Source organism: Silene latifolia, chromosome Y (assembly GCF_048544455.1).
Source record: "Silene latifolia isolate original U9 population chromosome Y, ASM4854445v1, whole genome shotgun sequence".
NCBI lineage: Eukaryota > Viridiplantae > Streptophyta > Magnoliopsida > Caryophyllales > Caryophyllaceae > Silene > Silene latifolia.
The window spans coordinates 103,205,788-103,219,215 of record NC_133538.1 but is presented as its reverse complement, the minus strand read 5'-3'; the positions used below and the strand labels follow the sequence as shown (position 1 = coordinate 103,219,215).

Sequence of the window (13,428 nt, the reverse complement as noted above, 5' to 3'; positions counted from 1 at the left end):
GCCTCCCGGAGAGCGCTGGTTTATGAGGTCCCGCACGACCTTTCTGGCATCAATTAACTGGCGCGTCAAGCTCGTCGAAGTACAAGACTTCAACACGATTGTCGGCTTCATTTGCCTCGTGATAGTGCTTCACGTATTGCCCATTCACCTTGAACCTACTACCTTCAGAGTCTTCGAGCTCCACGGTTCCAAATTTGGTAACTGCTGTCACCGTATAAGGACCACTCCACCTGGACTTCAGCTTACCAGGAAATAATCTCAATCGGGCATTGAACAACAGCACCTTTTGCCCAACATGAAACTCCCGAGGTAGAATTCTCTTGTCATGCCATCTCTCCGCCTTTTCTTTGTATATGCGCAAGCTATCATAGGCATTAAGCCTAAACTCTTCCATCTCATCTAGCTACAAAAGACGATTCTGACCACACAACTTAGGATCAAAGTTAAGCTCACGACTTGCCCACCAAGCCTTACATTCCAATTCAACAGGTAAGTGACATGATTTCCCATAAACTAGCCTATAAGGGGATGCACCAATCGGTGTCTTAAAAGCAGTTCTGTAAGCCCATAATGTGTCCTCTAACTTAAGACTCCAGTCCTTCCGTGATTTAGAAACTACTTTAGACAAGATCTCTTTCAACTCGCGGTTAGAGACCTCAACCTTACCACTAGTTTGGGGATGATACCCCAAACCACGCCGGTGTTGGACACCAACTTTAGACAGAATAGAAGTTAGTTTCTTTTCCTTAAAGTGCATTCCCCCATCACTAATGAAGACTCTAGGGACACCAAATCGAGGAAATATGACCTTTTTGAACATTTTTATCACGGTCTTGGCATCACAATGAGGTGAGGCAATGGCCTCAACCCATTTGGACACATAATCTACAGCCACTAAAATGTACCTGTTATCTTTACTAGACGGGAACGGTCCTTGGAAATCAATGCCCCAGACATCGAAAACCTCAACCTCTAAGATGCCATTTTGTGGCATCTCATGTCTCTTTGAAATGTTCCCTGATCGTTGGCAAGCATCACAAGCTGAGACAAAAGACTTAGCATCAACAAACAAAGAAGGCCAGTAAAAACCAGACTGAAGTACCTTAGCCACGGTGCGCGATGGACCGTGGTGACCACTATATGAAGAGGAGTGACAGCCTTCCAGGACTACTATAGCCTCCCACTGCGGAATACACCGTCTGTAGAGACCGTCTGCACATTCCTTAAACAAATAAGGATCATCCCAGAAATACTGCTTAGCGTTATACAAAAAACGCTTCCTCTGCCGATGAGAAAGGTCGGGCGGCTCGCCATCGACAACGAAGTTAGCTATATCTGCATACCAAGGCTCTTGGTTAACAATAGACGATATAACAGCAATTAGAGTATCGTCAGGGAAAGAGTCATCAATAGGTAGAGAATCTTCCCCTTCCTGTCGCATCAGTCGCGACAGATGATCAGCTACAACGTTCTCAGCTCCTTTCTTATCCTTAATCTGCAAATCAAACTCCTAGAGAAGGAGTATCCATCTCAATAGCCGTGGTTTGGCCTCCTTCTTAGCAAGGAGATGCCTCAAAGCTGCATGGTCAGTAAAAACAGTAACTTCTGACCCAACTAAATAAGAACGAAATTTCTCTAAGGCATAAACTACAGCTAGCAGTTCTTTTTCACTGGTAGTGTACTTCACTTGAGCCTCATCCAGAGATCGGCTCGCATAGTAGATTGTATTCAAAGCTTTGTCTTTCCTTTGGCCTAGCACCGCTCCTAGTGCATGGTCACTGGCATCTTACATTATCTCAAACGGCAAGTCCCAGTCGGGAGGGTGTATGATCGGCGCAGAGACTAAAGCCTGCTTTAATCTGTGAAAAGCAGAAAGACACTCATCAGTAAACACAAAAGGGGCATCCTTAAGTAGCAGCTGTGTAAGTGGTTTCGCAATTTTCGAGAAGTCCTTGATAAACCGGCGATAAAAACCGGCGTGGCCAAGGAAACTCCTCACCTCCTTAACATTAACAGGAGGTGGTAATTGCTGAATCACTTCCACCTTTGCTTTATCAACCTCTATTCCCCTATCAGAAACTAAGTGCCCTAAGACAACTCCCTCGTTGACCATAAAGTGGCACTTTTCCCAGTTCAGCAGAAGATTAACCTTAATACAGCGCTGCAACACTTTGTCAAGGTTAGACAGACAGTTAGAAAAATCACTTCCATAAACACTGAAATCGTCCATAAAAACTTCCATAATAGACTCAATATACTCTGAAAATATCCCCATCATACACCTTTGAAAGGTGGCAGGGGCATTACATAAACCAAAAGGCATCCTGCGATAAGCAAAACGCCCGAGGACAAGTAAATGTAGTCTTAGCTTGATCGTCTGGGTGAATAGGGATCCGAAAAGAACCGGAATACCCGTCTAAATAGCGAGAAAAATTTATGAGAAGCTAACCTTTCTACCATTTGATCAATAAAAGGAAGGGGAAAGTGATCTTTCTTGGTGGCGGCATTAAGTCAGTTCGTAATCTATACACATCCGCCAACCGGTCACTACTCGAGTAGGTATTAACTCATCCTTATCATTCTTAACTACAGTTGTCCCTCCTTTCTTTGGGACTACTGTCATCTGGACTCACCCATTTAGAATGACCAACGAATAAATAATACTGCGTCGAGCGCCTTCATTACCTCGGCCCATCACAACATCTTGCATCTTCGGTTCGGTCACCGCGAACCCCCGTCCGCAAGGTTTGTGATCTTCCTCCAGCTCTATCCTGTGCATACAAATATCGGGACTAATCCCCTTGATATCGTCCAATGAATAACCCAGTGCTTTCATGTTTTTCTTAAGTACAGCTAACAAAGAGGTCAGGTGATCATTATCAAGCTTAGCACTAACAATGACTGGAAATTGCTCAGTATCGTCTAAGAAAACATATTTTTACCTCAATGGAGCAAAGAGTGCTAATCATCTGTTCCACTTGCTCTCCCTCAGCGTCGGTGAGTCCACGCTCATCTAAATCATCAACAAGCAAATCCAACACAGCGTCATCGCCATCTGGGTTATCTACACACTCATCAAAAAGCATAAGAGCTTCTAGTGGGTCCTTCATAAAAGAACCCGACCAGAAGTCATAAATAGACTCGTCAATAATATCAACCGAATAACAAGTATCCTCTATCATTGGCCGAGCCAAAGTACTAGGCAGACTGAAAGTGATTACGTCATCCCCTACTGCAAGAGTCAAACGCCTTTGTTTCACATCAATAACGGCCCCAGCTGTACAAAGGAATGGTCTTCCTAAGATAATTGGGGTCCGGGTGTCCTTAGCTATATCTAAAACAATGAAATCCACTGGAATAAAGAGCTTGCCTATTTTCACAGGCACGTCCTCTAAGACAACTAAAGGCTTCCTAACAGATCTATCAGCCATCTGTAGGGTAATATTAGTCACTTTGAGATGACTCATATTTAGTTTCTTGCAGACAGATAGGGGCATGACACTGACACTGGCTCCTAAATCACAAAGAGCCTTATCAATGACCACATTGCCTATAATACAGGTAATAGAAAAGCTGCCCGGGTCTTTCATTTTAGGTGGAGCCTTATTTAGAAGTAAATTGCTAGACTCCTCCATAAATTAAACCGTCTCAAATTCGATTAAATCTCTCTTACGCGTCACAATATCTTTCATAAACTTAGCGTAAGTAGGTACCTGAGTAACAAGTTCGGTAAAAGGGATAGTTACCTGGAGGTTCTTCACAACGTCCACAAACTTACCGTACTGTCGCTCGATCTTTGCGTCTTTTAGACGACCTGGAAAGGGCACTCTGGTAGCAATGACTGGACCCGCAACCTTCTCTTTACCTTTATCAATGCGTGACGTCTCTACAGCAGAGGAAGATGACACGGTAGCGGAATTAGATATTAAAATAGGATCTCCGCCGCTTCTGGTACTCGATCGAGCACTTTTACCACTCGATCGAGTGGTTTCACATTGGAAAATACTCGATCGACCATTTTCCTCACTCGATCGACCATTCTCTTTTTCTGTCTTACTCGATCGATCAATTTTATCACTCGATCGAGTGATTTATTTAGCAAACTTACTCGATCGAGTAAGAATATCACTCGATCGACCATCTTCAAATTATGCACTTCTCTATCGACCATAATTATCACTCGATCGAGTGATGGGATGAATTGATTCACTCGATCGAGTAGATTTTTCACTCGATCGAGTGTCTGAACTACACGCAGCAAGTATTGCGTCCAAAAACTCATCCATATCATCCTCCGGGGTATCCTCAGCTATCAAAATCCCGTCTTCTGGTACTTTTGGTCCCTTATGAGTAAGGCTAACTTGGAGATTCGTTGCATTGGCTGGGTTGTATATCGGTAGCTTGGCTTGGTCTTTCGCGAGTGTTAACTGCGCGACTTGTTCTCTCAATTCCGCTATGACAGTTTCTTTCCTACTGCACTTCTCATCAAATTGTTGTGATATGCTCAACATAAAGGATTTCAGTTAGGCAATTTCCTCATTTGCAGAAGGGGAAACCGGTTGCGGCGATGGCGTAGAAGGAGTAGAGACATTCTTTATTTCTTCATACAGCTGAGATAAAGGAACTCCTTGCTTGTATTTCTGATAAGCAAGGACGCGCTCTATACTTGCCAGGCACCCAATAGGGCCAGGCACCCAATATAGGGTCATGCCCTTCCATGCCGCATCTACCACATAGCTCTACATGCTCAGTAATCGAACAAACCTGTGCACTCTCGCATATAGCTTCTGTAATTTCCACATTAGGCTCTGAATGACTGGTTAATTCAGGCATTCTGGCAAATAGACTTTACAAAGCAAACAATTAATCTGCAAAACTAATCAAAAACTTTGCAGAAATGAGATCAGTCTCAAGGAATAAATTCCTTGAGATGAGAAACAAACTTAAATAAAGCAACAAAAATTGCGCCACCTCCCCAAGAATAACGCCAAAATTTTGTGGCGATCGTATACCTATCAAAAATACCAACTGGCTCTAACTAATATAGCTAGGGAAGTCGGGTCGATCTCCACAGGGAGATGGGAAAATGTCAGCTTTGTCTAAGTTCGTCACGGTAACCAAATTGGGGGGTTTTAATTGATTGTTCTAAACTAATGAGAGCAAGGAAGAGAAATAAGAATAAGAGAAATAAGATTAACCAAGAAGAGAAAACAGCTAAGACAGACGGTTCACCATAATTATTTGGTCAAGTAATATAGGTCTTAGGTCAATGCAAGTATGGTCTGAGGAGCAGTGAAAATCTCCTTTTGGTCTCAATTCGCCCTAAAGCACAAATAGCTTAGCTTTCGCCCTAACTATAATGCTCTATTGTTCGCTACTAGTCTCTCGCCTTTTCCAACCTTTCGGTCCAGGTCAAGGGTCACTATGATATAAATGCCTAATTGCGTCGACTCAATTAGTCAGATATAGATAAATGCAGCAGTTAACAACAAAGATTATACCAGCATTAACCCAATAAATCGATTACTATCCCTTCATAATTATAAATCCCCTTTAGTCTTAGCAGAAGGGAATTAGCTACGTATCATCATCGAATTAACAATAACAACATATAGATAATTGGAACTAAACATGATAACAAACTAATAAAGATTGAATTAAAGTAATTATGATAACAAATAAAGAGAGAAGGAATTAAAGCAGTAATTAAGATTAAAGGATTAAAGAAGAATAATAGTACCAATACAAATCCGAATCTGAGTAGCAAAGTGTAAAGGAAACTCAATTCCAAGAAGCAGTAGCAAAGTATAGAGTAAAAGTGAGTGAGAGAGGACCCAGAGAGCAGTTACGTTGTTCACTCCCTCAGTCTTATACGAAAAATCCACTCTAAACCTAATATATGGACTAATTACAAAAGCCCATACAAAATTAGGCGGAAAATAAACTAAAGCAGGATAAACTACTCGATCGAGTGGAAATAAACCACTCGATCGAGCAACTATGCATAAAATCCCTCGATCGAGTGGAAATAAACCGCTCGATCGAGTACTCCGTGCAAAGTCTTCTCTTGTGTATACTTGAACTGCTCGATCGAGCAACATGGAGTATATAAAGCATTCGATCGAGTAATAAATCACTCCATCGAGCTATCTTGGCACGTAAGACATTAAAATACTTCCCGAAACTAGCTCACGCGTCTTCCAGGTGTTAGATTTCCAAGCTCCGACTCCTTTTTCTCCATAAATGCATGCAATTGGGACGAATTGGGCTCGATTTAGCTCCTCTTTGGTTTATTCCTGCAAATTACATAAAACGAACCAAAGTAGAATATTCAGGGGTATTTGTAGCTAGATGCTACATAAATAGTACAGAAATGCGTGTAAAAATGAGGTAAAAACCTTATATAAAATACACGCATCACTTAGGCACAAATTGGGTTAGTAAAAGGGAGAAATGATCAAATGGGTGAAATATAAGCTTATTTGGATATGAGAGGCTACTTTATTTGAACAAAATTATCTCAACATGCGCATCGACACTTCTACGGTAAGGAATGAGCACCATGCTTATGCGTTTTGACATAATATACCACGTAAGGAGAACTACTCTCACGACCTAAACGGGACCGGTTTGATGGACCGGCCATATGAAGGCTCTATCCTCACATTTTAGTAGCAATGTCGAACCTAGGTCAAGTCTCGGGCCTAATACGGTCTCACAAGGTGGTCACAACTTGGTTGTTAAGCTAGACTTCCGGGTTTTTGCAAGCAAAAATCCTAACATGTGTCATCAAGAGGTACGAGCTATCAAAGGGGAAATGACACGGGCAAAACAAATTATCATCATTGGCAACATATGCCCTCCACATTTAGACTCCCTATGCAAATATTTACAAACCAAATGCAACGTGTATGGATGCAAACTACACATATGAACAAGCTATGTGAATGCAAGAGTGAACACATATATACATGTCTAATCTAAATGCATACAATTTCTAGTCCTAACAACACACCAACAACACAAGCATAGCCAAAACGGTTCCCAAAGGGAACACCCACATCACATATCCTGTCCTCCTCCATGCTTATATATACAAAAAGGAAAGGAAGTATAAAAGAGAAAGGATTGGAAGAATTTTACCAAACGTCTTCTCCGATGCTCGCATGTGTTGTCAATAAAAAAGGTTAGGACAAATGCAATATATATAATATAAACAATGCAATATTTTTGAAAATTTTGAATTTTTCAATTTTTAGGCGTTTTTGTATTTTTCTCAAATTAACAAGTATAAACAAATATTTACAAATATTCACAAGGTGGATATTTCCCTCCCCATACTTAAGATGCATATCGTCCTCGATGGGACTAAAGTAGGGAGAGAATGGAAAGTTAAAGAACATATTTTTGTATTTTTCAAATTTTTCAAAATTAAAAACATGTTTTTATATTTTTGATATTTCGAAAATTAAATGCGTATTTTTGGATTTTAAATTTTTGAAAATAAAATACGTGTTTTTGTGTGATTTTTCAAATTTTTATGGTTTTTATATATTGAATTCCCTCCCCACACTTAAAACATGACATTGTCCTCAATGGAACAAATGTAGGGAGGGAACTAAAATGCAAGTAAAGTATAAGTAAGTAAGGGAAGAGAATATATACAATTTAGTGGTTCTTGAGGGACTCCACAAAACCTCTCATCCAAAATTTTGTTGCTTGAATCTCCAAGCAGCATGATCCATGTCGCACAAGGCACGTAGTAACAGGTCAAAAGCTTTAGCAAAACCGTCAACTATACACAAGTAGTGCCAAGTTATCGTGAACCGCACCCGACTTCTTTTCCAACGCTTCTTCCCGTTCTTCCTTTTATTCTCGGTATTGTTTCTAGGATCCTCTTGGTGACTAGGATCCTCCATTTCAATGTAGTAGCTAGAAGGAGAGAGGGACAGAATCTCATAAATTTCATAAAGAGAGGGAATGTCCATATGGTCCTCAAGACAAGGGAAATGGTGGAGAATAGGAGGTGGAGGAGTCAACTTCTCATCTTTGAGGTTCAAATTGCTACCATTCATATCACATTCATTTTGACTCTCCATGTGAATCGAACCATTTCCAAAGAGGAGACCCTCAATTTCTTCCAAGCTATTGTCAAAACTACCAAGATCGTAGTTCTTGTCATGGATTCTGAGCTCTCTGAGAATGGCAATTTCGAATTTATCAACCTCCATTTCCCAAGTCTTAACTTCTTCCCCACACTTGTCATTGACAAGCACTTCTTCTTCAAATATTTCGGAAGGAGGTGGTAGTGGGGGGTCTTCCTCATTATCATAGACATACCAAATAAGGGCACCAAGCTCTTCATAACTTCCCTCCCAACACTTATCATTTTGCAAGCAGTCTTCATAAGTGTCCCATATGGGAGGGCCAAGTTCATCTTCATCATTTGGTTCAAGTCCAACTAAGAATTCCCGGTCAACCACTTTGCCAACCACAATTTCTTCCAAGACGAAATTTTCATCTTCTTCAATTTGTTCACTCACTATCTCCATCGATCCTCCTAATTCTTTCCCACTTTGCAAGGTTACCGAGTGGAATTGTTAATGAAGTGGTAGTCCATACTTGGGGTTAAGCCCTTGAAGTGGTAAAGAATGTGGCTTCCTTTGGATGTTAGAAGTCCATTGATTGGCTATGTGATAATCAAATGTCCTTTGGTGAGCTCGGACATTAGTGAGTTCGGTTCTCAAATTCTTGAATTGTCGATCATAATGGGCTTCTCTTTGTTGGGTTCTAGTATCCATTTCTTTCAACATATTCTCAATGAGAGAGTTGGCCTTTGGAGGTTCAATGAGTGGAGGTTGGTAAGGTTGTTGAAATTGCTCTTGTGAAGGTGGATATGGAATTTTTTGTTGGAAATTTTGGTGAGGTGGAATGTATGTTTTGTTGTTTTATTGTGGAAAGGATGAACAAATGTCATAAGAATGCCCAATACCACCACAATTCTCACAAGTAGGATCATATTGTTGATAGTTTCTAGGAGGAGAACTTGGTTGAGAGTAGGTCCTTGGTGGTGACCTAGGCTCTAGAACATAGTAGACCTTTGGGTGATTTGGTCTTTCTTCATGATGAGCATTTTCATGCTTCCTCTCCACCAAAAAGCTATCAAATTTCTTTGATAATTCATCCAACTTGACCTTGTTTTTCAATTCTAGCTTTGAAGGTCCTTCACTCTTGGACTCATTTTCTCTTCTATAATCACCTTATCTACCTCCATAGCTAATTTACATGTCGGAAATGTTTTGGATCATCTCCGTGATTTGGTCATTTTTCATATTGTCAAAGTTGCCACCGGAGGCCGCCACAATCATATCCCTAAACCTTTGCTTAAGGGTTTTGAAGAAGATTTGAGTTGTCATCCATTTGGGGATTCCATGATGTGGGCAAGAGGTAATAAGGTCTCTAAATCTTTCCCATGCTTCACTCAAAGTTTCAAGATGCTTTTGCTTGAAGGTTTGGATTTCATGCCTTATTCTAGCGGTTCTTGAAGGAGGGTAATATTTGTTGATAAAAGCCCTTGATAAGCTTTACCAAATAGTGAAAGTACCCGGTTCATGTGAATTACACCATTTTCTAGAATTGTCCTTCAAGGAAAGAGGAAAGAGCATAAGAAGGATTTGCTCTTCCGTGATGCCATCATACTAGATCATACCCGCTTTTTCCTTGAATAAGACAAGATGTTCATGAGCATATTCACTCTTCAAGCCATGAAAAATATCTTGTTGAATAAAGGAGATTGTATGATGATGGAGCTCAAAAGCATTAGGTGCAAGAACTTCATAATTAATTGCCGAGTAAGACCGATTAAGATCCGGTCTATGGTAGTAGCACATTGGTTGGTCCGTCATTTCTTTGTCAACGAAGTTGGTTCTTGGTGTATTTGGTGGGCTAGGTGAGTTTAAATGTTGTGAATGGGTGGGTGAGTGATTCGGAGAGTGATTTGGTGAATGGTTTGGTTGAATGTAATACCCCGTAATTTGATAAAATTTATATTTGACGCATTTTAAATAATTAATTATAATAAGTTTATAATTTATAATTGTGAATAAGACGGAATAATTTATAATATAATAAAATAACAATTTAAGTCGGGAATGTGTTATGGGCTATGTGGACCTAGGGTTGTGTGCTCGGAATTTCCGAGTAGTGTTAATAATAATAATAATAATAATAATAATAATATTAATAATAATACTAGTAATAATAAAAATTGTGTTTTATAATAATAATTGCAAATAGAGACAGAATTAAATAGTAAAATAATAAAGCAAGATGAGAATTGGATTGGATAATATGTATAACATGCATCGTGCTCATAGAGCTTTGGGCCGGCCATACTACCTTGGTTTGTGTGATGACCGGGAAAGTTATCGGGATTGAATAGTAATAGAAATAGTTGCCTTATAGACGGATTTCCTAAATTGAAAAGGGATTAGCTTAACTTGTCCTATAAAAGGGAAAATAATACATCTAAATTGTCATAATAAATCTGAAATTTGAAGAGAGAATTGGGGATCTAGGGAAGCGTGAGAAGAGAGTCAAAATCAACAATTAACTCGAGGTAAGGCCGTTTCATGTATACACCTTCGCTTTGTTATAACTCGTAAAGTAGACCACCGTTTGACAAAATAAGAACGTGACTATGACCGTGGACTAGTAGGGGGTGACCGGACCCATATTTGACTACCGTTGACCGGCGGGAAGGGAGTTGTTATTAGGGTTTTTTGTTGGTGGTTGGGTGTGTTTGTATCATGGGTTATATGGGTTTTTGAGCCTTGTTTCGTGTGACCCAGACCTGACCGGGGATTGGGTTGAGATCAGGGGTGAGAGTCGACCATAAGGGAGGTGTCGTGGGTGGTTGTTGCTGGTGTTTTGCGCGGTGCTTGCCGAATATTCGACTTAGGTCATAATTACGGTTTAAACACGTTGGAACCCGTTTTATACTTGTTGCCTTGACCTGGATATGGTGAGGATGGAACAGGGTGGTTGCGTCGACCGTTATGGAGGTGTTTTGGGGGTTGCAGGTGGTGATTGGTGGTGGTAGTTGTCGAAAAACCGTAAAACAGGGGAATAGGGATATAGTGGTTGTTGGTATCGGTTTTGGTGGTTGTGGGTTGCCGCGAGGGGTCGTGGCCGGTGGTGGGAGCACCTTGGGTCAATGGAGACCACGGTGGTGGCCACTGGTGGTCATGGGGTGGTGCAAGGTGATAAGTGGGTATGTTGAGGTGTTTGTGTCGTGTTGTTGAGGGGCTGTTTAGGGCGTGGTTTTGTGGCCTGGTTAGGACGGTTCAAGAGGTGATTTGTGGTTGTAGGGATGCGTCATGTTGCGAGATTGATATGGCAGGCGGTGGTGGAGCCGTTGGTGGTCGGTGGTGTCGTGTTAAAGATGTTGAAGGAGGGGTGGTGTACACGGGTGAAAACCGTATATGGGATATGTATGTGGGTGTGGTTTCACGTGCTTTTGGGTTTGTGTGTAGGTTGACTTTTATTTATTTGTTTTAAGATGGCTGTTGCTTTGGGTGACTCGGGTTTATAATTGAGTCGAGTTTTTAATATCGTAACCTTTAATAGTGATAATAAATAATTAATATTATAATTAGAATATAATTGGATAATTAATATAATAATTGAATAACAAATAAATAATTAAATTATAATATTTATGTTAGGGGACGGTTGTGAAGAAAATATAATTGGGTTTGGTTGCTTTATTTGTTTGGATCGCTTTAAGCTGCTTGCTTTGGAGTTGCTTGACAGGTAGGATAATCTACTCAACTATATCTGGTTTTTCGTCTTTAATGCGGCGATGTTATTGGAAGGGTGATTGGTTTATGATTGCTTATTTAATTAAGTTAATTGAGTGATTAATATTGTTGGTTGTTGGAGTTGTGCATATTATATACGATTATATTGTGGAACGGTTTATGAGAATTGGACTGCCCCAGGCTTAGTCTCTGGTGGATAACGTGTATGGTGATTGGACTGCCCCAGGCTTAGTCTCTGGTGGATAACGTGTGTGATTAAGTGGAAGGCCCCAGGCTTAGTCTCTGGTGGATAACGTGTGTGAGTATTTGGACTGCCCCAGGCTTAGTCTCTGGTGGATAACGTGGACAGTTGATGTCGAGATGTGACATGTGAACAGTTGAGATTGGAATATTGATAGTTGTGAGAGATTGGTTGTTTTAAAGTATTTTATGCTACTCAACCTCGTGGTTGACCGTGTATTCGTGAACACCTGTGATGAACCATAATGGGGAGCAGATTTGACAAGTACTAAAGATTAGCTGACTTGAGAGCTATGGGATGCGTGAGGACTTGGCCAATCTACCTAGAAGTCTAGACCACATAGATTATGAGATCACTTTATTTATTTCCGCTGCGAGTTGTAATTATTTTATATTAAGTTTTAGTTGATTAATTTGTAATAAACAAGTAATCATTAAATTTTAATTAAAGTACTTTGGTTTGTTGTACTTTGTTATTAACTACCTCGGGAAACCGAGATGGTAACAGTTCTATTTATTTGAGAATGTCTAGCTAAAGGCTCCGAATAAATGGGGGTGTTACAAAGTGGTATTAGAGCAAAATGATCCTCGGGCCTAAACCAATGCACAATAATGAACTTAGGATGTGTCTAAATAAAATGAACCCCGGGTAGAAACTGTTTAGGAGCCCCTTTTAGTACGGTTAAGGAGACGTCCTTAATTCGTACCCTGGCCCTTTCTGTTTTAAACCGGATACCTTGAGAGATATTACAGTGTGGGGTAATTTAAAATGAATATCGTTTATTTGTCATAGGAGTTTTGTTGCCTTGTTTGCTTATTGATTTCATTATTGACTGTGGTTACGGGGTCGTAACTTTGCTTCTTGGGAGAGGGGATGTGACATGATTTTTAGGCATTTTTATAACATGTGGATAGCATAAAAGTATGTGGGCATGTATGTGGGAAGTGTAACTATGATTTACATGTGAAATATTACGGAAATTGCGTGACATTGTGAAGTATGTAATTTGGTTGATTTCTCGAAAATTTTACCTTGATTGCTTTAGCTGCCATTTACTGCCTGTTTAATATTCTTGTACGAAAGTTTTATATGTGATTGTCTTGTGAGGTAACTTTCATATGCCACTGGTCTCATGCCTAAATAGTATACAGTTTAGGAGAAATAAATATTTTAATGGACAGTGGTCATAATATTCCTGTACAGTGACGTTTTCGTCCCATGTTTTTGTAAAAACTTGTCATTTAAAAACTACTTATTGATAGGTATAATTCTAACTCCACTCTTTAAAATATTCGTATATGTTTCTAAATTGATAAGCCACGTTGTAAGAAAATATTTTGACATTTTATAGTGATTTTTATAAGT

General features: G+C 40.0%; 1 non-coding gene across 1 annotated transcript; it reads left to right on the top strand.

Moving 5' to 3' along the window:
- Positions 1-9,426: 9,426 nt before the first annotated feature.
- Positions 9,427-9,533, top strand: LOC141635434 (small nucleolar RNA R71). Its single transcript, XR_012540125.1, has one exon. It is a non-coding gene; the product is annotated as a small nucleolar RNA R71 (small nucleolar RNA).
- The last annotated feature ends 3,895 nt before the right edge of the window (positions 9,534-13,428 follow it).